General features: G+C 33.1%; 1 protein-coding gene across 1 annotated transcript in view; it reads left to right on the top strand.

Annotated features, from left to right (window-relative positions):
- Positions 1-4,969: 4,969 nt before the first annotated feature.
- Tk (Tachykinin) overlaps positions 4,970-26,636 on the top strand; it is a 42,883-nt gene continuing 21,216 nt past the window's right edge. The window contains exon 1 of the mRNA XM_066730466.1: positions 4,970-5,185. The gene's annotated coding sequence lies outside the window, so the exon portion shown is untranslated. The remainder of the gene's footprint in view (positions 5,186-26,636) is intronic.

The following is a 26,636-nucleotide window of genomic DNA, read 5'->3' as shown; positions in this document are numbered from 1 at the left end:
AAAACTAGAATGTAATTTAAAGATGAAAGAGAGACACGGTTTCTTTCCAAATCAAATATTAATTTCGAATTTTTAATTTTCTATCTAAAATTGTTGCATACTGTGAGAATATTAAAGAGCTATTAACGGTTTTTTATTATTTTTTCTAGCTTTTAAAACTACAAATTGCCTTTTTTAATCGAATATACATAGAAAATATTTCCAAAGTGATAAAATTTGCAGTGGAAGAGAGGATTCAGAGGAATATAATAATCTTTGACGCTATATATTTTATTTGATGAGAAGCCCATGTATGAGAAGAGTGATTCCTGTCGTGGACAAACCACATATGCTGGTTATTTATATTCCTGTTAGTGTGCTCATGTAGAGTGGAAAGTGTGACGTGATCGATATTGACGACATCGGCTGATTTTATTAAAACTAATAACGGTGAGAAAGAGCCCCTTAAGTATTTTTATAAGCGAACAAAAAATTTTCTTCATTGAAAAAAGAAAGAAGTAGAGGTTCGATGAACCTGAGGCTGGTTAGCCAAGCGATCCATGGCAAGGCGATATTTCCCTATGCAACGCGACATTTGAAGGCAGTGAAATTTCCCCGGTGGCCTTGTTGCAATTGAAGGTAACGACCGTTGGGCTAAAATAAAAATCTCTGAGACAACGTATCTCTTCAATAACATCCACCCTTTGGGTTTAAAACAATATGTTTTCTAATAAACTTACTTCAGAATAAACTTATTTGAACAAAACATTTTCTCTTTTCCCAATAACCTATTCCAAACTCTTATCAAAGCTATTCCGTTTAATATAGAGGTATCTGAACAATTAGTATAATTTTACACCTTTGGGATAAATTGCTGTATAAGCGAATCTGTGGACATAAAATAATGATTATGGTTGATGTAATAAACGAGTTATGAATTTTTTAGAATGTTAAATGAGCAAACAAATTTGTTAAGTATTTTGCTTTTCCAAATCTGTCAGCGCAGGTTTAAATGTGCTTTTGCTAGCTAGGAGCTTGCATCTCATCTTTGAAAGCAACTTTAAGTATAATGTTATAGCCAGCTTTAGCACCGATAGAGTGCTTGTAAAACAGCACTCAAGCCCCACCTTCATTACAATCCCTTCGTGGAATACTCCAGTCTCTTCTGCAATCTTGCAAAAAACAGCTTTGCACGGCTGACTCGCTTCGAACAAACAATCATTAATCATATCTAAAGGAGGCGAATCGAATAAATAATTACTTTATTGTTCATCAGCCAGCAGCTATTTTGCCATTTGACTTTTTAAATTGTACACTTTAATCAAAGTATTCGCGTTTCAAATTTAGGAAATAATTCCATATACTTAGAGTGATTCTTCACGCGACATTTTATTCGCTATAAATAATCGTTGAACCAATCGAATCGGGCGGAGAAAATTATTCTGCGTAGGAGAAACTGAGGCTTCCGGTAAAGAGGCAGTAAAATTGCGAGCTTCTTCTCTCTCAGACCAGTCAATTCAACCGGCGAGCATCCTTGCAAGCTAATTATACTACGAATTAACTCTTGCGCTTTCATGCGAAATTTTCTCAAACGTGCGCAGCCTCGCAATTGGGTGGCTTTTCAAATAACGCGCAATCTACGAATTCACCCCTTCTTAGGTACATTATAACATATATGTTAAAAACAGCAAGACTGCAAGTGCAAATTTAATGAAAAAGTTTACACACTATGCCACAACGAAATTTATTAATTTATTAGTACGAATTTTCCCCTAATAGCAAACACGATGTTCAAGGTAATAAATCCTCGATATGTCCAATGGACATTTGGATATCCTCGGAATGCTCTAAATATACTCTGATGATATTCTTGCTATTGGGATCTGCATTATTGAAGCAGATTTAGAAATTGTTAGTATTTTACAAGACTGCGTAGTTTTATCAAACAATTTGATTAAAGGTATGATAAATTATATATATATATAATGGTTACAAGTGGTGAAGTATTGTTGTGTATAAATGAGAGATATAATTACTTTAGGGATATTTCGCAAGATGGCGGCGTGCGAGAGATAACCTAAGATTTGCGAATTGGCTCGCGCGAAACTGTGGATAAGCGATGAGCGTTAACGTTCCTCCGGAAGACGAGCAGCTTATTTTCCGATGTAATGATAACGGGATATTAGACGATAACTCGCTGATCGACGGAAGGAGATAATAAATAAGGAACTCCATCACGCGGCAGCCCGCGGCTCCTCTTTATCATTAAGCGCGATCAATTCTGTCGCAAATTCTCTTCTTGGAATTTCTCATTCTGCATTATCCTCTCCTTTCTACTTTCTCCAGTATCAGAAACTTTGTCCGCCATCCAATTTTTCTTCTTTTTTCCTTTCTTGTCGTCTCTCTCATTTCTCACCCCTTTAATTTTTCCCTTATTTCCCTGCATTTATCCTCAAATTATTTCCCTTCTTTGTCTGTTTCTGCTTCAACGAACTTAATTCAAAAAACTTTTGATTCTCGTGCGGCTTATTAATACTGATTAATGCCACGTGATTTATTTAACAGGTGCAGCTCGATGAATATGCATGACTGGCATTCAATCGGGATTATTCAAAGTTCGCGCGTTGCTTCGTTCTTTAAAAATTACCGTCGAGAGTTTTAGCAAGGATATATATGTATATATATATATATATATATATATATAAAGAAAGAGAGAATAAGGAACGATCCAGCTTCCACCGGGGGCCATTTTGTTTCAGTGAACAAAATGGCGCGCGACCACGACCGATTTACCATGAAATGGCCGTCTACCCTATTCTTTTTATCCTGGCTCATTCATTTTTCCACGTTTTTCTACTCTTCTCCTTTATCCTTTATTGTCTGCGACCCGTAACCTCTTCTCGTCAAATTCCCCAGGTGTCTTCCCCTCTTCCAGCTCCCTTCCCTCTGGCTCTCCCCCGCCGAGGAATTACGTGCCTCGAATGAAAAATGAAAGAAAAAAAATACGAGAGCTACATTTGTCCTGGGTTACTTTTTATTTAAGGATTCCCAAGGAATGTTGAGAATATTTCTCTGCTAACGTATATGCAATCCAATGAGCACTCCATTCTTGTATTATGCCTCTCTTATTATTTTCATTTATTTATCTTCTTGCTTTTAAAATTTCCATTGTCATCTTTGAGGTCAGCTTTTATAGCTTTTGTTCTAACATTTTTACAAAAGACTTTCATTCATTATTTCTAACCCAGTTTTTGTTGATATATTTTAAGGTTAGAATGAAAACTTTGTCGATCGACCCACGTGATCTGAGAATGATTTTCTTCGAAGCACCATTTCGGACCCCTGATTTATTGCGTGCGATACGCAAATACATGACGCATGTTCCGATAGGAAAGATTTTTAATAATATTTGTGAGAATGGGTGAGAGTTTTATCGCTTTCTCTTTAATGGTCCGACAAATATAATCGCTTCGATCACTTGGCATTCTTCTCGATTAATATGCTTATCGAACCACTTTTTCCACCTAAACTCCAAAGCTCTTATCAATATCAGCCCAATTTCCTCTCATTCTTCAATTTTTCAGTCATTATGCTCGGTAGAAATTTTAACACCTTTAGTAATTAATTGTTGGTTTATAAATACGAAAAGACTTTGACTATGCGTATACTGTATTGAAGGATTATGAATCTTCATAATGCATACAGTAAAACTTGTGGAAGACCATTACAGATCTAAAGGAAGCGTTCAAGTAATCCAGCGATTAAAAAGCGCTGAGTAAAATACGTGTCACGATTGGACAATTTAGTCAATTTGTGCTTCAGCGCTTTCTAAGCACTGTGAGTGGCCTTCAATGCGAGCAATGTTTCTCACGCAACTTTGGAACAGGTAAAAATGACAAAGGCGGATCATGGGAATAGAGGAATTGGAGCGGTATAATAAATTTTAGCGGGGAAAAAATAAGTAAATAAACTGCAAACGTAAGGAAAATACCATAAAAACAAACGTCTGGTTAATAGCTGACCTACTATATAACCCTTTAATTACCAACGTCAAAGATTTGGCTAAGTCAAAAACTGAAGATTTTTGACGCTGACAGTTAAGGGGTTAAATGAACAAATTTTTGTTGTGTTTGTTTTCATTTGAAAAGGGTTATTTGACCCGAGAATGGAAGTTTTAAGGCTGAGAAGGGGAATAGTGGAAAAGGAACGGTTCAGCGATAGCACTTTTGCAGGAGGACAAGGAAAAGGTTAACGGAAAGATTAAGGTGGAAACAGAATTTTAGTCAATGGGGTTAACTGCGAGCCTGCATAGTATAAGTATAGGAATAGTGGGATTGAAACGGTGCTGCGGTGGTTGCGAGACCATTTTAGCACTGGAATGGAAAAAGGTAAACGGATGGAATATCGTGGAATGGAAAGTTTGGTCAACGGTGAGGAAAGTGGTTTCCGGAAACGGAGGTAAAAACGTTTTCAGGATAAAAGCGCGAAGGCTAGTAATGACCCGGGACTAGCGAGAAACCATGAGAAACGAGGGAGAATAAATTGGATAGGAGAAGGAATACCGGGAAAGGGTGAAAATGCAAAAATTCGAAGAAAACAGCATGCATCAAAATATTGTGGGAGAACTTGTAAGGGTGGGGGTGTTATCATGGAAATGGAGAAAGAAGGTGGGATAGGTGAATGCAAGAAGATGGTCGGTGGCCGGTGTGAAGGTGCGTAGCGGTGTGGGCGAGGGGGAGTCAGGTGTGCGAGGGGTAGATAAAGGGGTGAGAAGTGGTTGCAGGCAGTTCCTGCGACGTTCTTCGGCTCCGATTGGTCCTCGACGAGGGTGACGTCACCGAGGCACCGGTGTATGTATAGGTTGAAACACGCGGAGCGCCAGTCCAGCATTGTCCGTCACGTCGAGCACGTCTCGCTTAGCCTGTACCTATTTTTCTAATATCGACAAGTTGGGTTTATTCACGACCTTGAAAAACGATCGCCATTCTTTGTCCTGGACATCAACATCAACTACTGTTGCAACTACTTCCGCTTCTTCTTATTCATTTTCTGCCGCTACTTGCATCACCAATACTAATATTGCTGAGTACTACTACTACTACCAATACGTTTTCTTCTTCTACGACCAACACTCCCTCTGTTAACTTCACTTCCGGTTTCACCTTTTCACAAACAAACGTTACTCTTACTCCTGGAGCATCGAAAGGTGAGTCACTTTTTTCATTTACTTCTTCAATCACTGTCACCTCTTATTTGAAAATTTTTCTCGAATTTTTCAAATTTGGCTGAAAATTTTAGCATAGTTTATAAAGTTTTAGTCTTATTAGAACTAACTATTTTTACTTTGACCTCTGCACAACACCGGTCCGAATAAATTTTTATTCCGTTATTATTTTCCAAAATATTTGTACATTTTAAGGTAATCTTGTTCTGAATTTTCTTCCCTTTATATTTCGTTTTAGTGATTTTCATATTTTTACTATTACTTGACGGAAAATGTGTAGTAAGGAACATTTAATGTGCGAACATCTAAAAGTGGTGTAATTTCTTAAACAATGACTAAAACTAATTGATGGTAAAAAATATTTTACGTCAGAATATTTGCTAGTTTACGTGGTTGAGACATTTTGCAAGAAAGGTTTATATTTTACTTGATTATTTAAAAGAAGTGAAACATTTTGCGTTGCGTGTTTTTTATCATTTAATTTAAATAATTTTCGATATGTACTTTGGATAGAGGATAATAAAATAAGTACACTGATGAACTTTGATACAAATCGAATGTTATTTGAGAAAGATACATTTTTTAATATTGAACAGATTTCAATTTTTATAAAGGTTTTATCAAATTACGCAAAAGTAGTTAGTTTTGCAAGTCTGAAAAAGTATATCTTATTTAATCGATTTGTATCAAAATTTGTTAGTATGTTTATTTAATTGGTCATCTCTATTTTGAAATTAAAAAAAAACATTTTTTTTAAAGATCTCAGTTACATAATTTAACTAATAGTATAATGTAAAAATAATTTTTTTGTTAATACTTTTATTATTGAACACATTATACCAATATTAAGATTGAACGCCTTTTTTATAAGTCCCTCTCCTTTTATGCTTATTTGATCTGTATATTTCAAAATTAGAAGTATGTATACTTAATAATTTTGTGGCAAAATGCTAATCCTATGCAGGTTAAATATGAATTATTTTTGCAAAATGTTTCGCTGGTCCTTGTATAGGTAGTAATAGTTGCTTTCTTCAAATTGTCTTTCCACGAAGCTTTTCTCACAACTTATTACACCTTTCTTTTACCATTCGCACGGGGAATTGTATTATTCTCCTGATTCTCACCATCTAGTTTTTACAATAAATTTGTGGTCCAATTGGATTATTTTTACATATAGTTTGGTGGCTTTTGTTGAGATTTTTATTACTATTATGTTTTATAATTCTATATGCTTAAATCCATGTGGGGTTTTAATTATAGTCCTTTTGCTATGACTTATGACAGTTTTTTCTCGAAACTTTATATCTTTTCATTTTATTACTTTTATTAAAAATAATAATTAAAACATTTTCCTACCTTTCTTTATATTTTACATCTTTGCACATAAATTTCTTCCTTTCAGTTTCCTCTCCTGGCCGTACTTCCGGTTTTCTCTGCTTCCCTCTTAACTCATATACTAATAGTCCTGACTTTTGTCCTCGCGTTACAATATTCCAATGTTGAACAAAACTTATACCGTTTCGATATTGAAACTTTGCTGTTACAATAAAATCAGTGACCGGGAAGTATTTGATTTTCGCAGAAATTGCATCGTTAAAATCAATCAATTAGTACGATATCTCTCAAAGTATCAAATATTGCACAAGTGAAATTCCACGTTCTTAATTAGACGAGAAACATAATTGATTTGCTATCCATGGCACTGCTTAATTTTACACTTGAAATTAAAAAGTTGAAACGTTAAACGAGAACTTGAACCGTAAACATGAAAATGAAGGGAGAACGAAGGTATAAATGAGTGAGAAATCTCAGTACGACCATTTTCCGAGTTATTTTCTTTGAGCGAGTGTTAAAAAGACACGAGGAGCGAGATTGAAAGAAGGGGGGGAGGGAGGGTTCTGCGAGGCGTTTTCAGGATAAAACATGATGTATCGCGGTGCTCCTAGCTGTAAATAAAGGTTAAGTGTCATTTGAAAGTCTTGGCCTACGTTCACACGTTCGTAAACGTGTTCTAAAATTTAAAGTCTTTTCCTGGCTGAAGGGGCTTCTTTCTGCTCTTCTCGTATAAAGATCGATCAACCCATCACGTTTTAACCTCTAGACTCGTTAAAGAGCCACGATAAAAAACGTTATTACGTCATTTTTTCTTTGTCTTGTATACACACCTCCGTAAAAATCTTATTAACACATGTTACATATGGTAATGTGGTTAATAAAAGATAACTACATCCACTTCGGACCTCATCTGGACTAAGAATTTTATAAAAATGTCTGCTGAGATTCTGACTAAATTTATAAAAAAATGAGGATAATCAAGGGGGTGTCATTTCTCAACGTTTCGAGAAACATCAATATACAAGTCAATCAGTCTGACGATAATTTGATTGTTTTAAATTATGTATTAGAAATAATTTACGGAAGGATGATCAAGGTGTAATTTTGATCTTTCTTGCACAAAATCTTATTAATATGGCCGCCATACTGAATTGTTTAACTTTGTTAGGTAGAAATTCGATTCCGTATTAACGGTTCTTCCCTTCGGGGCTTAACTCTATCGGCGAACAAGATCTATCCTTGTTTCGGTGAACGGGATGCAACAGGCTTTATATCCCACCCTAATAGCTTCGAGTTTTTCTCCCCAAACTACTCGAAAAACATTCCGTCATCGCTTCGTTATTCGACGCTTAAATTCATCACGTCAAATTAACTTTCGTTAGGTAATATCAGTTTTCGCATCCTATCAGTTTTATAATTTTAAATTATTATAGTTATATAGGCACTATATCCGCGAAAAGATTTTCGATGGATGGGAAATACAAAAATGAAGTTGTAACTTTGCGTTATTTTCGTTTCATTAAAAAAAATTGTTCCAATTCATATTAATTTAGGCATATTTTCTCTCTTTGACTGATTTTGCAAAAGTACTTTCTTTAATTCTCTTCTAATCACGCCGGAATAAAGCGATAACGTGGCGAAGAATAAAAAGTTTTATGTGCTTTGACATAAGATACTATGTAGTATCAAGAGATCCTTCAATCGTGATGAAATAAACTGAAATTACTCAGTCAGAGTAACGATGGCCACAAAAATTGAAAATTCAACATCTAAAAGCTTCATTTTCTTTCATTCCCTTCTCGTCTTTCTCATATCTACTCTTCAACAATAGCCACTGGTGGATTAAAAATATTTCCATCACGAGCTTTCAGATACACGATACGTATAGCTGTAATAATAAACTATTGTTATCATTCTTCCTTTATCCCACATGATCTAGCTTTTTTATAAATCGGAACAATATTGAAATAACCCGTTTCTCCGTTTCGTACTTTAATTATTTCTGCATTCATGTTTGCTTATTCCTATTTTTAGAGCCCACACACACACGCACATCAGAAATAATAAAATCTCTACCTTTGGAACACAGCACGTGTTATTTTTTAACATCTTCAAATTAAAAAAACGCTTGTTATTTTAATAAAGCCTAAAAGTTCTTGATATTATTATGGGTTATAAAAGCTAGCACAATTTTTTTAAATTATTAGTACAAGCTTGTAGTCTATTACAATTATTTTATAAACGAAAGAATCATCGATCAACAGTTACCGAAAAAAAATTCAACAATAATTGGATAATCGAATATTTATAATAGCAATATTTTAATAGCTGGTTATCAGGACAGTGATTTCTTTTGTATACGCGACAATATTGATGGTTTGGGGGAAAATAAGAAAATAAAATAGGTTGCTCGATATGTGCAGTTTTGCACAGGGTAATTGAACGTCAGGACAGAGTGTAGTACATTATAGTTCCCTTACCCGCTCTCATATTCAAGCTTTGCAGGTTTTGGTACATATTTCCTTGTGCATCATTAATATTTTCTGGCTATTATAGCAGCCATATATATAATACTGATAGGGGGAAGTACTTAAAAACAAAAAGTAAAAATATAATCAAAACTTTTATAAAAAATTTACAAATAAATGGCTTAAACTTTCACCAGCATCAATCAAACGGATATTGCAAAAAATCATCAAAAAATTTGCCAACTATAAAAATTACAAAAGAAGGGTCCAGTGTGCTTTTATTTTTTGATCAATCCTCTCGGGAGTGCTACGAACAAATACCGAAAGATTGGATTTTACAATTTTTAATAGAAATATTAAGAAGAGATTTTGCAATCTGCTGATTGCAAAACGCAAGATAAATATAAATAATGGACTGTGTAAAGTATAAACTCGAATTTTATTGAAGTATAAAAACAATATTTGAAAAATGTATAAAATGGGCTAGTAATTAATATAAATAAATTTTGAAGTTGATTGAGTTTGAATGATTATTAGATTAAAATAATTAATAAAGAAAGAAAGGAGTCAGGGAAAATAAATAGATTGATTAATTGTTAGTATAGAAGAACCAAGCAAAGTATATACGAAGAAAATGTAACAACAAGCATACAAATGAAAGAAAGAAAACAAGATGTGAGGGTGAAGTTGAAAGTGCGATTTGACGAGAGTGGTACGGGGTTGATTGGCGCACAGGTGTTTCTCTGAAAAACAAAATGAACAAGCAATCAGGAGAGAGAGAGAGAGAGAGAGAGGGAGAGAGTGAAGGGGGTTGAAGAGGGAAGCTTACGCGCATCTAGATCCGATTTGGGAAGTGCAGCTTGCAGCTTTTGATGAACCACGTGTAGATTTCTCGCCTCTATCCATCCACAGTTGTGCTCGTTAGCCAAACGGATGAAGGAGAGCGGAAATGAAAGGGGGTGTGGGGGTAATTGTTGTATATAATACAGGAAACACCGTAACTAACGTAAAATCAAAAGAGACGTTAGTTCCTTGACACTGTGCATATGGAACCAAAAATAATACCAATGTCGAGATTTTATTCTAGTTTAAGCTAAGTTTTATCCACTTTGATAAATGTTTCAATTTCATTTGATTAACGAGAGGGATAGAGATAAGATCGAAACGCTGGGTTGTAGTAAAGTCCAAATGGAAACCACGATTGAGTCTGATGAGAAAAACAGTTGAAAGAAAGCACGAGAAGAAATAATGTGATGGGTGAAGGTACTGAAAAATATGCTGGAGGGATGAATGAAAGAGGTTAAATAAACCAGCGGAAAATAATTAAACCCAGCAGAGATTTATTGGAAAAATCGGGAAAACTGTAAAAAAGGCAGGAGGACGAAGTTCAAGTGAGTGGGAGTGAGGGAGGGGAGAGTTGGAGGGAAAAGGGTGAAAGGAACGAGAGTGAGAAAAAGAAGAGAAAGGGGGGATTCCCGGTTTCAATGCAGAGTTTTGTAGAAGAAAAATAGGAAAAATTGCTTGTGGAGGAGAATGGCAGGCAGAAATAAGTTGGTGCAGTAAAAGTGGTTTGTTACATCGGAGGAATCCAGGATAGTTTCGCTGTGGGATTCGTGGGAGTCGAAAGAAAAATCCATCCGGTCTCTACGTCAACTTTGCTCGAGTTTATGTCGTTTCGCAAACGCAATACAATCGACCAAACGTTTATATCTTGAGATGACCCCAGCTGGAAATCCGCTACATTGCTAGTTACAAATAAATTTTTACAGTCAGGGTGATTGAATACTTAGATGAATTTGAATTGTATGTTTTTTTTCATCCACAACCATTATTGGGGCTTTTATAATATTTTGTTTAAGCACAAGATTATCAAAAAAAGCGAGTGGGTCCTATAAATAATTCAAATTTTGTTCCGGATTGAGTACAAATGATTTATAAGCCGAATGGAAGATAGATTACAGTTTTACCGGACGATGACCCAAACCGGAAGTTTATTCTAGATTACCTTCATTTTAGCTGTGGTAAATATTTTAGATTTTTCATCCTTTTGTCATACAAATTACCACTTTTATACGAAAGGATTAACAATTTTGAGAGATTTAAAAATATGAAGGAAAAATGAATAAATTTAACTTATATTATTACTTTTAAAAGGAAATATTTAAAAATAATAACACGGGAGAAATAACATGTCGGATATGGTATTATTAATCAGGGATAAAGTTAATAGTTAGGTAAAATCTTGGTGGATCCCGCGTGGGAGACCATCAGCAATTTATCACAGATCCATTTCATAAGGTGCAGGAGCTTTTCACACGTATATTTGTTAAGATCTCTGCCTGAATGTTTTAATTAACCGGCGAGACTTAACAGCCGGTACGTGATTATACCATGGTCTTAACGTTATCGGAGGCAAGAAAGATTAATTATTTTTTCTCCCCTTCCCTTTCATCCATGACATTTTTATAACTCACCTGTAGTCTGAGATTTTTTATTCTTAGTGGTATCAACAAGAAAAATAACAATTTTTAAATGAACGTTGATAAACCTACAACAAAGTTGACAAAAATATATTTTTGACTAAATTAAAATATAAGATTATCATAAAATGAACATATACCATCAAAAGGATACGCGAACAGGCAATGGAAATATTTAATAATATATATGGTAAACGAATTGATAGAGGGGTTGTAAAGGGAAAATTAAATTTAATAACGAAGAAATAGCATGATAAAATTAATAAGAAAAATTAAATGTGACTGATTTATAGCGGAGTTCTTATTTGAAATATTTGCGCAACCCGATGGGGATACAACAGCAGTTGAATTTATTCTATCGCCATGAGATTATCTACTGGTCTCTAAAACATCCCATGGGCGCACTTATCCCCACGTGTGAGCGGATTTTCAAAGAATACGTACCCAGCAGCTATTTTATTCTCTGATAACGATTAGTTTAGCGCAGATTACGAAATCTCATCACAGCTAATCTTTTTTTGTCTCCCATCTTCCACCTCCTGCACCCTATTTTTTTTTCACCCTAAATTTTTTCCGTCCTTCGACAAGAATAAGGCAGAGAATTCTTTTGCAAACATCTGAAGCTCCTAAAAAATTCCATTTTAATTACTTGACCTCCAATTTTTCTTTCAGTTGATTTTCGTTTTACTTAGAGTTAACCCCTCCCCTCTTACCTCTAACCCTCGCTACCACAGTTCTACTAAACCTCCAAGAAAAATTCTTTGGTAAACACAATGGAGAATTGTCCAAATCATCTTGCAATCGCTAAACCTGGTTTTTATTTTTCCTGATATTAAAAATAAATTTATATTTTATTCCTCCCTTTCCTACTAATTGAACCTTATCGTCTTGGAAAATTATTTTGTGAACAGTGTGGTATATCATAGATTCCCTTTTTTAAACATTTGACTTTTCTCATAATTTTTTCCCTATTTTTAGAACATTCTCAGAATAGACGACGCTAAAAAATGTTTTTTTAAAAAGTATTTTCATATTTGCAACGAGTATTTTTCGCGAAACGAAACAAAGCACGGAAAAATCTAGATTTTGTCGCGAATGCGCAAATATAATATGCCGGGAAACGACAATTGCAAATATGTGAAACGTCAGATTTAATATTTTTTGCTCTATTTTTATCATACTAAATCCACTCAGAAATTGGTGGCTTCGTGGAACTTCACCTGCTGGTACCTATTTTTGAAATAATAATTTTGTGGTTTTTTTAACTCGAAGTTAGAATTTACTAGACAAAACATGCGCCATTACTGCATACACTGACTTAACAATAAAAGGAAATTTAAATGAAAGTAACACTGCTAAAGGACTATTGTTTATGTTATTAAAATAAAAATAGATATTTTTTAATGCAATTTTAATAAAATTGTCTATGTGAGATTGGAAATATTGGATTAAAACGAGATAACAGTGGGGTCAGTTACGTTTTCGCGTGGGAAGAACTAATGGTTCGTGGGAGATCATAAAAAATGACCAGTGTTAGATAATATAAGGGCAAATCTTGAGCTTAATTTAGCAATACATTTATATTATTTATTTGTCACGCAAGGAAGATCGTTATGAAGGAAGGAGGAGGAAGGGGAAGTGAAAGAGAGACGAGAAGAGTGAATCTTAGATAGAAGGGAAAGAGAAAGATTTAGGATATAAAGGAAAAGGATGAGGAGCATAAGGAGAAGATTTTCTGAGGTTTCGTAAAGGTTGCGAAAGTTTCTACCTATATCCGACGCGTTGAAATCACCCAGCACTCCAGTCTCAGACCAACAATATCGACTCGCCAAATCCTTTCTGATCACCCACCCGTTTTATTCACAGGCAAAACAATCTTATCCCACTTTCCTCTAATCGAAAGGCAATTATGGCATACAATGGGAATGCTTGAAAAAATGTACTCATAATCATAATGATATTTCAAGATTGTGTTATCTACTGTAATTATTATTCAAAAGTGGAAGCGTAATATTACGTAAAGCTGTGTTGTTATTAACAATATTTTAAAAATATAAGTAGTTGAAAAATTGGAAAAAGTAATGTTAATACACTCTTCATTTTTTTATAATATATTAAATAACGAGTTTACCGGGGAACTTTTGCGTGAAGTAGAAAATGAAGTCGATAGTCAGACTGTTATTCGTCCAGTGGGATCAATTTGAGAAATGTAATACACTTTTCCAATGAACTAATTTCGGAATTCTTCGAAGAATGGGTGGATGAAGTAGAACATTGCATGTATAATCAGACTGAACGCGTCATTTAGTAAGTACAAGTAATAAGTAAATGAAAAATATAGCTATAATGTTTGTATTGGAGGAAGTAGGAAATGACGTGAATGGTGAAATTTATAGCCGTCAGATTGGGGCAGTATGGGGAGGGGTTAATGAAAAATTGCGATTGGCGAATCTTTTTATCAAAGCTGGGCATTTAGAAAGTTGATTAAGCTTGAGCAACAACCGCGTGCTATCCAATTAGCTTTGGATTAGCGCCTGGCTAGTCGGCAATGAGAAAACTTGCCTGCGTAGTCCGATTATATGGGTTAAGAGCCTTGAAACTGTGTTTCCGTCAAGAATCTTCCATAATCCGTGATTTGCCCTATAAATTTCCTACCAACTTTCAATCTTAGCTCCATTCTTCTTCAATTTTTTAAAACTAAACGAGTCAATCGTTACTTAATAATTAATCGCAAGGACTGAAAATCTGAGCAAATCCTAGATTTTTTCAAAGACATTTTTTATCTTCTGTTTCTCCAATTTATTGATAAAAAATTAGTTTTCTATTAATCATTCTATAAATATATGTATTTTTTTAATTAAAAAGAACTTTACAAATAAAAGAATATTCAAAATTATTTTTCAAAATAATTGACTTGCTAGCTAGTTCATTTTCTATTTAAAATCACCATTATTTCATAAAATGAATTTATAAAATTATATATTTTTTTTAATAGAGAAAGAAAAGCTTATAAAATTTGAAGAGATTTTCTTGTATTGAAAAGGATGTTTCCTATTTATCCATAACTTCCGGTTTAAAGTTTTTCTGGTGGAGATGATTGGCGAGAGTGTGGTTTTTTGCCTGCAGCTGAAATAAATTTCTGGAGGGATAAATGGGGAGGATCGAGACACGGGGATGCAATTTATGAGTGTATGGAAATTTAGTGGGCTAAAAGGAAGTTAAGTAAGAGTTGCGGTAGCTCGTTGGTAAATCGCTTTTAAACTCTTCCTCTTCCATCTCTTTCTCTCTCCTGCATCCCTATTTTTTCTGTTGTGTCTTTCTGCTGGTCAATGAGAGGATTAACAAAATATTCAAGATATTTTTTATATCTATTTTTATATGCCTTTCACCATTTCTCCCTTTCCCTTCAATCTCATCTTCACTAATCCTAATCGATAAGCAATCGAATGAAAACCAAAGGCTTAACGAGGTCAGCAAATTTGTCTTGTATAGGAAAAATTTACAAGAGCAAGAACATTTTATTCGTTCAAATATAAAATAATTTAATTTTTCGACATCACCATAAATTTGATACGATTACTATTGTTTTAAGTAAATTATAATTTTAATTAGGATTTCAATGGGGTTAAAATATCTAATGCTAAATTGTGATTATTTGCAAAATTTATGTTGTTATTATTTGTAGTTGGTTATAAGGAAAGGATGGTTATAGGTAAGGATTGATACTGTGAAAAATAATATCAGGGGTTGAAATTGGAATCTCATAAACATTTAATGGGGTAAGTCGCGACAGTTCTCAGAAGCGCAAACGTACATCCGGCTGCTGCTAGCAGTGTCTCGCTTAAAATTTCACGAGATTTTGCAATCTTTACGAAGATTTTCTCTATGCTGTCGCTTAATAATAAATCAATTATTACGAAACCGTTGAAAGTTCCAGAACGAAATAAACGTTCCACATAATATTTACTCACTATCTTTATTTATTGGTCAATATTAACTAATTTTAATCTTTTTTATGTTTATAATTATTTTCTTAACATATGGTCAATTATTAGTGCATTACATACAATGTATTCCTTAAAAGTAATTTTTTGTAAAAATAATGGAGAAAGGGAGGAGATATATTATGAAATTCTCCAAAGAAGTTCGAAGCAGGAATAGGAAGCAGCCGCATCAATTGTTGAGTAGCTATGATAATCGTTTTATTGTGGCAACATATATAACAAGTTCTACATATTTTTCGCGGACCTTAGAAACAGTCACTGTTCGAATAAGTGCCTTACTAATACTTTCTCACCATTTTATATTTATAGTCTGTTAATTTACGCTCGTCTCAAACATCTACCTACCTTTGTTAATTATGTCTTTTTTTTGTACTTAAGCGCTACAGTTCTTATTTTTCTCATTTTGAGAGAGTGGATTTGTATAAATTTTCTTATACCTCTACTTTTGTGATTAAAGGGTAGGATATCTTGTTACGGTTTATAAAGTTAGTTTTAATTCTAATTCTAAATCTCACCTACTTTAGCACGCGATAAAAAAAAGCAAACATGGAAAATAAAGTAAAATCAAGGAGAAAAAAGGAGTTTCGTTCTGACAGACACGACGAAACTCAAACCAGGAATACCGCAGAATGCGAAATTATTTCACTAAAATTGTGAAGGTTTTAATTTACGAAAGAATGAACGATAAAAATGATTGAAAATTGTATTTTATAATCAGTAAGAGAGTTTATTGTAGTGATGAAGCGTGCAGGGTAAATGACAGTTTAAAACATCAATTAATATTTTCTGAGAGTCTATTGGATTTGCTGGGAAGAAATATCAATTTTATACGTTAAAACAAAATTAATCAATAAAACTACAGAGATACTCGATTGGTTTCTGAAGCAATGTAACCTGACGGCTTTGACAAACACGAAGGAAAAAGTTGATTGAGATAGATTCAAGGTAAAGCAACATCATATGTATTATCTGTTTGCCTTAAATCGAGATTACCTTCATACCAATCAAATAGTATTTTGAAATCTGCTTACATGAGATACAGATGCTTCAAAACGAAATAGGAGGTTGTCTGAAGGAGAGAGGGAGAGAGAGGAAAAGGATAAGGAAACAATATATAGGAACAAAAATAAGGAAAAGGATTAAAAATGATTTAAAGAAGTTCTTTATTTGATATTGCTTACGAACACGAAGTGAAGTTTATTCTCTTTAGTGAGTTCTGATATTACACGCAGACCTAAAGGGGAAATACATTCGATACAACCCCTCCTTCTGAGTAGTGGAAGTGAATGTGATGAAAAAAAAATCACTGTGTAAATGTGTATGCACGTTCGAATTTCGTCTATAGCACAACAACGCTTATTTTATATATGCTTGTTTTTATTCAGAAGAAATGAATTTTTCTGCGGTTTTATCCGAAGTTTCCTAAAACAATCAGCATTTTATATTTATGTGTACTATACGCAAGATTTCAAACTGCATAAACAAAAGAGCCTAGAGATTAGGAAATTTCTCCTGAAAAGGCGAAGAACTTTTCTTAAGGGGGGTTTCAATGTTACCTTTTTATTGTAAGAAATAACCATTGTTATCAATTACAGTAATTTTTGAACAGCTTTTTGAGTTTTCTTATTTGTTAGGAGCGATTTTGTGTTTTGGCCAGCAATAGGAAACATCTTTTTTCTCTCCATTTCACATTGTATAATCACTAGAGGGTCGTTTTTAAACGAGTTAAGGGCTTTTAAAGCATCAACAATCTCCTAGCAGCAAAATTGAAATGAAAGAGACTTTAATAAGGGACAAAAGCTTTAATTAACATACTACTTATTCCACCTACAGACGAGACTCATCTATTTTTGCATATCCGCCTCGTTGATAATAAATCGGCAGCATTTAAAATATTTCACCCCCACATTTTTTCTTCAACGGCAAACATCATCATCGCTTCTTTAACCATAAATTACCCTATATTCAGTAGAATATAATAAAATTAGATATCGTGAAACATATATATATATATATACATCCGGATGAAAACCTGATATTAATTTTACTCTGGAACTGAAGTCATACATTAATACTGAAAGATAATAAATTTCGGTCTAATTTAATTCTTATGGGACATGATAGAAGTGCGTGGAACGAAACGTGAGTGAAATTAAGTGATCCATCTCAATCATTTATTCGACAATGCTTTTCTTTCTACAAACAAAAGAGATTAAGCGAGATATATGACGACGAGATTTAAAATTCATTTTAGAGTACGTTTAGGAAATTAGTTGCAAAAATTCAACATTTTCTCATTTAATCGGACGATTAGTTCTTAAAAAAGTCAGTGTAATTGAGATAATGTGGTAATGCTTTAATCGTTTTGCATTTGATTAAACATTTTATAATTCTCATAAATTTTTATATAAATAGCAAAAACATTTATAAATGTTCAGTTTTACCATTTTTAAAGCTTTTGAAAGAGGGTGGACTTTTTAGCAAATAAAACAAAGTGATATGTTCAATGTTAAAAGTTTATTATCATTGAATTCTGTGGTTGGTTTTATGCATTAGGTATTGTAACACAAGTGTTATTGGAAATTTGTTAGCTTCGGTTACGGATCAGGTTTTAATTTTAATCTCGCTTCATAATACTACAGATACTTTACCTTTATATTATTTCGTTTTTTCCTAAAAAAACAATACTAAATTGTTACAAGAGCTTTGCTTTTTATTTTAAAGTTTTTATAATTTATCATAAAGCACTATTGGAAATTGTATAGGTTTTATTTTTGGACACTGTGGTCAGTTGCTGGAATTGGCCGTTATGATTCAAGCGTCATTAGAATTTCGTTAGCTTCGGCTACGGATCCGGTTTTAAAATTTAATTTCGCATCATGAAATTGCGGATCCGCCGCTAAATTAGTATGAAGTGGTTACGTTGTGGATCGAGTTTGCCAACGTCAGAGACTCGTTCCTATGGGCATTTATAGCTATCAACAAGTAACCCTTAACGATCCCCTGCTCTATTCATCTTCACCCACAATTCCCTCAATCGTCCCATTCCGATTACGACAATTAAGACACTTTTAACTCCACAAATGTCTTCGACTCGAAACCCTCGCATTAATCTTATCGATTAATCAAATATGTATAATACTTGACTGAATCGTTAATATTTAAACAAAGTTATTGGTCATAACACGTGGAATAAAAAATAGCTAAATTAGTTTTTATAGATATCAAAGTCTATTTTGAAAATTATAAATTAATACTTCGATAATCAAGTGGTCATTAATGTTAAATTAAAAACGAGGAATTTGTGAAGATGAAACATGATTTAGGGCACCCATCCATAGAAAAAACTTATAAATAAGATCGTCTTAAGTATTGATTGTCCTTTTTTTTCAAAAGGTGATAGAAAAAGATAAACTATGCTCAAGACGGCCTTATTAATAAGACCTGACTATGAATGCCGACCTAAGAATAATGTTCAGAAAAATAGAAAGCAACAATTTTTGCAACGATTCTCTTGTATAAAAACGTAATTTATATTCGTATCTTTACTGGAGACTTATTGAAAAAGTTCTGTATCAGTATTACAAAAGAATCTGCGAGTTTTGTTATTTATTTTCACTGGCACGAAACTCGCATTTCATCAGATCCTCGATACTTTCTTATTTGATTGAAATATTCATTATAAACAAATAGTACAGGTCGACGCCTGTGGATACACTTTTAAAATAACAGGAAAATGTTGTTTTCCAGTATATAAACTTATCTTTGGTCAAATTTATTTAAGAATGACGACAGGAAAAAAAGTATCATGATAAAAATACTTTAGACCAGGGCTCGGAAATTTTTTCACTTTTCAGGAGTTTACTGTTTAATCGCTAATAGGAAATTTCTATTAGTGACTATAGTAAATAGTTGAAAAGTGCAAATATTTCCGAGCCCTGCTTTAGGCAATTCAAGCAAACAACTTATATCAAGACATTGATATGAAAATGCAATGAAATTTATTCTCTATCTAGAAGAGAGAGGAAGTGGGGGCAAATAAGTCCTGGTTGCTCTTTGAAACTTTGTAAAACGTTTCGCCAGTCCCTCGCAGTCTTCCAATAAAAGGAGCTTTTAACGTAATTTCTGTACTAATGCGTGTCTCCTCTATTCCTGTTTTCCTTCTTTTTACTTCTTTTTCCCACCTACCGGAATCTCATAAATAAAGTGCAATTTTAGTCAACGTTCGTTAATGCTAAGCTGAGTGTTCAGTGATTTACTCAACGACTTTTAACATTAAACGAACCTAAGTTTTCTTTCATATTTTTTACAATTATTAATATATATCTGATATATTTATATAGTAAAATATTTGCTGCTTATTATTTATATACAGTTGAATTAATTCTGGGATTTAATATTTTAAAGAATAACAGTTTTAACGTGTAGAAGTTTCTTACAAAGTTTTCTGAGAGTTTTCAGAATAGAAGTTTATGTCATTCATTACGTATTGCGATTTATATTTTTCCAGAGGATGATAGCTCCTACTACTGTACGATATCGCGTGTCCCGTGAATCTTATGGCACAGGATTCTATAATTTCAAAGGAACTACTGTCTGGATCCGATAAATGCCAAAGCCACCTACGTTATATTAGAAATTCACATGCAGTGATATTCAGCAACAGTAATATCGAATTTGTGTCATTTTAAAATAATCTTTCAGTCATAATTTGACAATGTAAGATTGAATTAGTTCAATACTCATTATCTAATGAACCATTGGTAGCTTAACATTTTCTCAAATATTTTGCTGCTGACAATAATTTTCTTGCTGTTAATTGTCTATAAATATTCTCATTCATCATCTCACACAATTGCCTGAATATCGTAAATATTTATTCACCAATCAGCAAATAGAATTCTTTTACTTTCAAACATTACTACTGTTTATTCAGCTGAATCATCCGTCTTAAATTAGAAGTTGATCTCTAGGATCCTAAAGAGGTTTGGCAAATGGAATACAAAATTTATCCTATTAACAAAGTTGAACTTCTGTCATTTACCATCTTTGATTATTTAATTAAAGAAAATGTAATTATTCTATTATCCATGAAATTAAAAAATTAATCTTCTCATTTCTCAACTTAATTCAGGCTGAAAGTAATATCTCGTTTTCGAAGAAAGTTCCCTTTACTCTCCGATCTGAGAAAAACTAAGAACTTTCACCGAAAAGCGCTTGGGCGAGCTACGCTTGGCTCTGGAAATAGTTTTTCTCATCTCTTTAGTCCGGTAGCGAAGACAATGAAGTTATTGCCTTAATAGCTAACTTACAAACGCTTTTCTGTTTGCACAAAGAATGCAGTGTTGAAACTTCAACGTATCTTTTCTGTGTGAAAGGAATAGCACAGTTTCTGCTCAGGAAAATGGCCTCAAGCCACGACCCTCTTAAACACCCTCGCACATCTTTAAACACCAAACTCTCCACTTGTAAATTCACTCTATAATTTTCTACTGAAGTCTATCTCCCTCACACAAATTTCATTCATCCTCACATTTCATTCATATTTCCCCTTGAACTTTGAATCCTCCTATTATATCCGGTAATTATTACTTATAACACAATACAAATAACTGTTCAGAGCAATTATAATAATTAAAAAATAAATTAATCAGAAATTACAACTGCAATGATAATGCTAAAAATGATTGGATATTAAGAAGAGAGCAGTGCATTTAGGATATTCAATGGACTAAAGAATAGAATTATTACTGTCCTCGATAAATATTTATTTATCAAAATGCAAATATGTCGCAGTAAAGAAAGATGAATTGTAACGGTACTTTTTAACGCAATGCATTATTCATGCTTTTATACTGCAGAAATGTAAATTCATTATTGATTGATACTGTAATTTAAATCTATCTTTTCTTCTAACTAATATATTATATTTTGTCCCTTTTTTTTCTTCATGATATACATACATGTATAGCATACGTCTTCTTGCATGTAGATTGTAGATAGTGAAATAATTTTACGTTGAAAAGAATAAATTCCAAGTATAATTACATTGGCGATTAAAACATTTCCTGTGTATTGCCTTCTGAATACTGGGATTAATAATGTTTCTGAGAATTGTACGTTGGTCAGGTGTATTTATTCAATGGAGAGCAGTGCGAAAGAGAGAGAGAGAGAGAGAGAGAGAGAGAGAGTGAGTGTGTGTGTGAGAAGAGAGGGGGGGGGGAGTAGGAACAAGCAGACACAAATAGATATGAAAAAGTTAAAAGGCTCTTTGTACGTCCGAATTTTTTTATACCTGCACTTTGAAGTAGTCATGCACGCGCTTTTCCCCATTTATGCCCGATTTTTCAAAATAAACTTTACAATAATTTTTCCACAAACAACAGCTCAAACTGAACCTATATTTGAGGAGAGGATATAGAAAGCTTTCAGTTTTTGTTCATTTTTTCACACAGAAAATATTAGGTAAATTCTATATTTCTGAATTCATTTAATAAACACAATTTTTTCTCTTTGGATTTTGTTGCGTTGTCATTTATTTGACACTAAACCAACGAAATTTATTATACGCTTGGTTAAAGCTAAATTTATTGTGCTCTTTGTTATAAGAGACGAATGATAGATGTAGAGAAGGGAAATAATATTTTGTCTCATTCTCTTAGTAATTCAGCTACTTTTCGAGTTATTTTCCTGTTCGCATTTCGCGGTTTCGTGCTTACCGCGTTTTCTTCTCCATCATTTATTCGGTCGTCGACTAAATAAGTAACGAAACGTCTGTCACTCCTGCAACGCTCCTTATTTATCACGTCATGTGTTTATCCTTGTTCATTCCTTTCTACCATGATTCTTTTGATTTCATTCAAGAATTTTTCATTCCCTTTCTGGGCTCTTCGCTCAGCCGACGAAAAGGATTCTTCAATATTCTAATGAAAAAACAAGGGAAATTTACTCTATTTGTGAATAGAATTCCTTTGCAAACGTCCAAAGAAGCCCCACGCAAAGGTTACTACGGTACTAGCTCAAAATTACATATACATTTACTGGGAATTTATTTTCTAGTAATTAATTGCTAATAATATGTAAATGAAGATATTAATTGCAGTAGAATTTAATTTATGTTTCAAGTCATATAAATTTGTACTTGAAATTTGTTATTAATTTTATTTACAAGCTGGAAACGTCTACAGAGCATTATAATTATTATTGAACTTAATAAGGTTCACTGAACAATTCTCTGAAAATTTTATGGTAAAGGTATATATATTTAGTAGGGGAAGAAGATGGGGCAGAGAGTAACAAGGCTGAGGTCGCAAGAAGAAACTTTTTAACAATTTAAGCTTCTCACTCCTCCATTCTTCAGTCCAACAAAGATTCGTCATTTGTTCATTTAATGAGCTGCTAGTTTTTTAAAACCTCCCCAGTTCTACCTAACGTGTAAGCTCGCATAAATGTAGCTTGCGATAGTTGGCGATTTTCATTCGTAAACTCTCAAACTTATCCCAACATCGGAACTGCTTCAAATAAATACGTGTAATTCTGTAATTTCACCTGTGATCTTTCACATTTCACACGTAAGAAATTAGGGTTTCATCTGGACTTTCTATAATAATGCTTACACGCAGCTTTTTTTACATTATTCCCTTCAAGATTTATACCGTATGCGTGAGCTTCTGTATTTACTACACGAGCTTTGTTTATTTTGGTCCTGAGGATTCATTAAGTTTTTTTCCTCACACTCGGCACATTCTGAAATGACCTGTACATTCGCGTGTACAGACGCATTTAATCAAACAGTTTATCACGAAATTTATATATAATACGTAGATGTGTGAAAGCATTAATCTCTTTAATACAGTCGTACCTTCTCAAGTGGAGAAAGATTGCATGAAATTAAATCAAGTTAATTGTTAACGTGAAATTGTTGCATTAATAACAGTTTATTATAATGAATTAATTGCAAATGTGCAAAAATTTCGCTACATAATACAATCTCTCTTACTTTTAAAGTGAACTAAACGTTAAATGAAAAAATATTGCATGAAATTAAATCATATTTTCCTTAGATCGTTATGAGCAAGATAATCTGTAATAAAGTCTGTGGAACAAAATATATGGTGTTCGATAAAAACTATCCCCCTGAGAAAACCCGATGGCGCGACAACTTTTTTGCACTTTGCATAATCACACAGATTCTCTCACACACGTTGATTCTTCACTGTGACGATTCTTATCTTAACATTCTTTCCTTCCCCGTCGTTCAAATCGTACAAACTTGTAACTACTATGGCAAAGATCATTCTTAACGACATATCAGGAAATAGAGAAGAATATAAAAAAATTTAAAGATCAAAGAAATTATTCCACCAAAAAATAGTAGAGGTTAAATAACTAAATATTACCAAGGCTCTCATATATAATTGTAAAATTAAGCGTATTGATAAATATTTAGTTTCATTTAAAAATAAAAAATATTTGTAAAAAATATTGTGAAATTGAAAGACAAACCTGATTTATTTTGGATTGAAATTTTTGTGTTAATTAATCGAAATGACGAAGAGGATAAAATGGCACCTACAAGAAGGATTTATTGAAAACACAATGAAAACCCACGCAAAGATAACATTAAAAACAATTCAATAAAGCTTTAAGCTTTTTCAAACAATGAAAAAAGCTTCTCTCGCGCGTTATTAGTTTGGAAATCAGTCGTGACGTAATTCACCCTCCACCATTAAAATGAACCACTAGATTTAGTTACTCCACTTGGAATTCTACATCAGCTAAAACGTTAGAACGACTTTGATAACAATACCAATTATTATCAACTTAAAAATAGTTATTTAAAAGTGAAGTATAAAACGATTAAACTTTATATAGAAAAAACAGTGAAATTTTGGGAATCCATAGATTGTTACTTATTTGGCTTTCTAATTGGGAAAAGTTGTTTAAAATAATGATACTAATTATTATCAGCGTAAAAAAGGTTAGATGAATACAATTAAAAAAAAAAAAAACAAATAGAAAAAGTAAAAAATATTAGTAGAAGTTTAGTAAAGAGACGAAATTTCGAGGACAATCAAAGACTCATTTGTGTGATTTTCATGATTGGCAAATCTCATTAAGCTAATAATGCTGATGATGAATAACGTAAAAAAGACAATTAAAAAGTGATAGAAGGGAAAAAATAAGCGGACGATCAAATTTTCTCGCGGGAAAGTTTATTTTCGTGGATATAGTCACAGTCTCATTTGTGTGATTTTCATAATTGGAAAAATTGCGTTAAAATCGTGTGTTTCATTCGACAGAAAGAATTAGGGAGTTAAAAGCTGATGAATTAAGAGGGAGAAAGGGGATAGCGATTAATGGTATTTGGTTAGCAATTTTCCTAATTCATGCTATCACCGCTTGAATAAATAGTTGAGGTCTACTAATTGAGCATGCTTTCGGTGGTAGCCAATGTTAGTTATGGGGGAGGGGGGATGTAAATATTGTCATGTTTATCGAAACTTCCGTTCTAGCGTAAAATTTTCACTCTCAGTGGTTTCCCCCTTAAAATACCATAAATTTAATACATCCACCTGAAAGCATCGCTTATTGCTTTAACCACAGTAGCCGCTTATCTTCAGCGTACTGGAAAATCACTCAAGATTTAACTATTCGTAGTCCTATCTAACAAAAATAATTGTACAAAACTATGAATCGCTTCAACTTATTTTTTTGTTTGATAATTTTAATCGAAATTACTAATATTATTTAGTTATAACTTACATTTTTTACAAATAATAATCTGAATTTGACTAAATATTTTGATTACACAAGTAACTATTTCAGATATTGTTTTCTTGGTAATATAAATTTTGCCTGGATGAATGACTGGAAGTGGCCGCTTGTTGCATGTCTACGTTTCTCAGTGGGTGGTGGGGTGTGGTGGCTGTTTTAATAATGTCGCTAATCGCCCGGGGAGGGTAATCGAGCGCTGCTCCACTTAAGGCCCTGGCAGACGATGACGTAGCTTTTCTGCTTCTTCCTTTTGCCACAAGGCGATTTTGTAATTTGCTAGCCAATTTGCCATTTATTCGATCGTCTCGTTTTCTACCCCTTTTCAATCTTTCTTCTTTCATATTTAATTTTTGCAACTCGTCGTTGAGGATTCCTCTGAATTAACCCTGCTGCCTCACCCTTTCTTCTGTCAAAATAAGAATTGTTATAATTTTGTATACCTTTGCATAATTTTCCCTTTAAAATAATTGCTGATTAATAAAAAAAAAAACAAATTACTGTCCATTGCTTAATGAACCTTTTAATCATTATCTAAAATTTTACTCACCTATGATATTATAATTTTTTTTGTTTTATTTACCGTAAAAGCTCGTAAGCGCAATACAGTAATAATGTAACTATTGCAATGTTTAAAGGTCTCATTCTGAGGCTTTTACTTTTCTCGCACAGAATAATCTGGAATTTATTTAACGTTGATTTTCTATCAATTAACCTAACACGTAACAGAATTTCACAATGCTAATTTTAACCTAATTATAATGTTTTGTTAATGATGCATTAAATAGTCGATAGCCACAACTACCAGAGTAACCCCAAGTATCGTTTTAACGGGATTTCTTCTAATTTTCAATTTTACGTTTCCGCACATTATTCAATTTAAAAATTTTTAATGGCTTTCTTCTTTTTCCACGTTATTTCCATATTTTATGACACAGATGCTCGACAAACTTATTCAGAAACAAAAAACTATCAATTATTCAAAGAATTTTGAAAATCGAATCGAACATCTAATGACCTATACTTCATGAAAAATGCGAAGATTAGAAATATAACTAGTTTTATTAAAGCAATAATCTTTACAAAATATTAGTAAATTTATAATACAATAATGAAACATAAAAACCCACTTTTTATCAGTAGAGCATCTTAAATATCAATACAATTAATATTTATGAGTATAGCTTTTTTTTTAACTTTTTTAATGTTTTGTAGAAAGTTTTATCGGTGTTCGTCATGGCTTAAACAATGTTCGAGACTTGTTTATGAATAATAACAAGATGATTCGTGGCACCTATTTATCTTGGGAAGAGTCTACGCTGAACAGATGCCTGAAATATTAAGTAGCCATTTCTCGTAGCATCAAATGATA

Source organism: Prorops nasuta, unplaced genomic scaffold (genome assembly GCF_024137725.1).
Source record: "Prorops nasuta isolate Cenicafe-Biocafe unplaced genomic scaffold, Cenicafe_Pnas_1.2 PNAS00008, whole genome shotgun sequence".
Lineage (NCBI taxonomy): Eukaryota > Metazoa > Arthropoda > Insecta > Hymenoptera > Bethylidae > Prorops > Prorops nasuta.
Note: the sequence above shows the minus strand (reverse complement) of the source record. Positions and strands in the feature narration are given on the sequence as shown.